Source organism: Austrofundulus limnaeus, unplaced genomic scaffold (assembly GCF_001266775.1).
Source record: "Austrofundulus limnaeus strain Quisiro unplaced genomic scaffold, Austrofundulus_limnaeus-1.0 Scaffold16, whole genome shotgun sequence".
In the NCBI taxonomy this organism is placed as follows: Eukaryota; Metazoa; Chordata; class Actinopteri; order Cyprinodontiformes; family Rivulidae; genus Austrofundulus; species Austrofundulus limnaeus.
In genome coordinates, this window is record NW_013952418.1 from 885,963 (window position 1) to 888,526 (window position 2,564).

At 35.8% G+C, this 2,564-nt stretch overlaps 1 long non-coding RNA gene across 3 annotated transcripts in view; it reads right to left on the reverse strand.

Annotated features, from left to right (window-relative positions):
- The window catches only part of LOC106513957 (uncharacterized), a 132,561-nt gene that overhangs the window by 127,571 nt on the left and 2,426 nt on the right, over positions 1 to 2,564 (reverse strand). For 2 of the 3 annotated variants that reach the window (XR_001309851.1, XR_001309850.1), the window contains exon 3: positions 361 to 432. The exons of the other annotated variant lie outside the window; for it this stretch is intronic. This is a non-coding gene — a long non-coding RNA (uncharacterized LOC106513957). The remainder of the gene's footprint in view (positions 1 to 360; positions 433 to 2,564) is intronic. 3 annotated transcript variants of the gene reach the window in all.

Below are 2,564 nucleotides of genomic sequence, written 5' to 3' on the forward strand. Positions count from 1 at the left end.
TGTATGTATATACAGTATTTATATACACAGTATATATGTATAGTTGGAGTGTCATGTCATGGCATATTTTTGTGTGGACTAGGAAAACTCTGTGTTTATATTTAATAATAATTATTAGTCCTAGAAATTTGTGTCTTTAGCCTCAGACTTTTCTATCGGAGGAGAATTCAACTCTCAGATTAAAAAACAAACAAACTGAAAATATTTTGAGAGATATTTGTTCAAGCATCTCATCTTCATGAACTCAACAGCCCAGTGAGATTGTGACTTTGAAAACAAGTGGCAAAGTTTCACCACCAGTGTGATGTCACTGCACGACAGAATTAAAAATAAATAAATAAAAACCTGATTTATTTATACCTGGTTCTGTTCTTCCTTGCAGTTTGTGAAACCTGGTTCGTTCAACAAATACCGCAGAATAAGATTCCAAATCTCCGGTGGATTGAAGAAGAAATGTCATGGATTTAGGGCAGAAGCAAAACAAAGAGCACAAAGGAAGAAGTTTAAACCAGTTTATATTTTTTTATTTTTTGTTTTGAATGTCATGGGAAATGTAAGGATATAAAAAAAAGCTGCGTGCTGAAACAAACACAGCTGGAATCCAGAAACCCAGCTTCATTTGATGACTGCAGAACACGCCTGATCTTTAGCTTTAGCTTAAAATTTATCATCTAAATACTTTACCCTCACATTATTCAGATGATCCATTTTTCTTCTATATATTTTTCGGCATCGAACTCATCCTACAATTTTTGTGTTAATTTAACAATGACATCATGACTTTCAGCTCGTTTATGCTATGACTGTTGGTATTTCAGCAACTTATACTTTTTAGCTGTTTATCCGTTTTTGCCACTTCCTGTCTCATTGAAGAAGAACGCAGACGTCTTCAACATCTTTAAATCTGTTAAAATCATTAACTGTACTTTTCACCTTTTGTTCTGGTTCTGTTGTTTTCAAATTCTTTGCGCTAATTTCAGCACATTCAAACATTTTCAGTTTATTCAGCAGCTTTCAGCATTATGCATTGCTTTTTCTCAAGAAATGCAAATTCTCTATTTATTTACTTTTTGGTGACACCTAAAACCCTGCTGTCTTTTCTGGAGTGTAGTTAAAAGTCTCTAATTTAAAAACATCTCCACGGTTACATTTACTCAAAGTATTTTTATTTTCTGCAGCCGACCGAATCTTCATTTGAATTCCTCTCTACTTTGCTTTTCCGTAGCCTTGAAAGAGCATGGAGAACACGGCGGAATGAAAACACGGGTATCAGTTTTCAAACAGCCCTTGCTCACCGTTTCACTTCTCCAAAGAGCTGCGAAAAGACTGACACAAATAACTTTGATGTAGTCTTTTTCTCATTTCCCTCTCAGGGAAAATGACGGCGTACAAACGTGACACGAGGGGGGAAACATCCATCAAAGCCATTCAGGATTTTTAGCAAGCGGTAAAGCAGAAAATCATCAAGTAATTAGGGAAATTCATGACCTTTTACTAAAAGTATGAATGTGCTCTGTGGTCTATTTATCGAGGCTTGAAAACACGTTGTCTATTGGATTTTCTGTTAAGTGTTTCATCATCTGCCTAAGATGTCCCAGGATATCTGGGGTTGTGATGGTCTCTCCTCAACGCTGAAGGCATTATGCAGAAAGTCGATGTGATTACACATCATTAGAGGTGCTGAAATGTTGCTGACTGTATTTTTAAATGCAGGTCAGGGCTAAGGAATGGGCAGAGAAGTGTAGAATTTGCAGATTTCCTCCCGTATGTGGTCAAGACTCATAGCATCCCATTCTGACACGTTTATTCTACAGAAAAATGCCTTCTAGAGCAGAATTACCTTTTGGTTTCTAAACTTCTAATTTACCTGCAGAGAGGATAGATGTTTATAAAATACCTGTTTGGATCGTTTGATTTAAGTTTCTCACGTTTTGACCCAAGCTCAGGAATGCTGAGGTGAAAGTGATTAACGCCGAGTCAGCGTTCACACCAACAGCTCTTCAATTACTTCATTCATCTTCTTTATTTTATTTTATTTAAAATGCACCAAATCAAAGCAAAATTCATCAAAGGGGTCTGTACAAAAACACATATTATACAAAAAAAAGCTAATTAGTAAAAGTTACCTGTGTTACATCAGCTGATTGGAACAAATCACCTGAGCAGCACGATGGCGACAGTGGGAAGAAAAACTCCCTTTAAACAGGAAGAAACCTCCAGTAGAAGCATTGTTCTGTGAAAGCTGCCCTCTCTTTGTTTTAGCTTTATTATGCATCTTCTAAACTTTACAGACGCTTTGCTAAATTTAGTGTTTTGCTAAATTTTACCTCAAGTTTTGTTAATTTTCAGCTTTAAGACATGACTTTGCTAATTTTAGCTTTTGCCTAAGGGTCGGCTTATTTTAGCTTTCAGCTATGGTTATGTTCATTTCAAGTTTTGGCTACTGGTTGGGTTATTTTAGCTACTATTTTACCTTTTTTTGTCTTTAGTAAATGTTCTGCTCTTTTTAGCTTTTGCTATAGTGTTTCCCATTTTAGCTATTAGCAAGAGGTATTGTATATTTT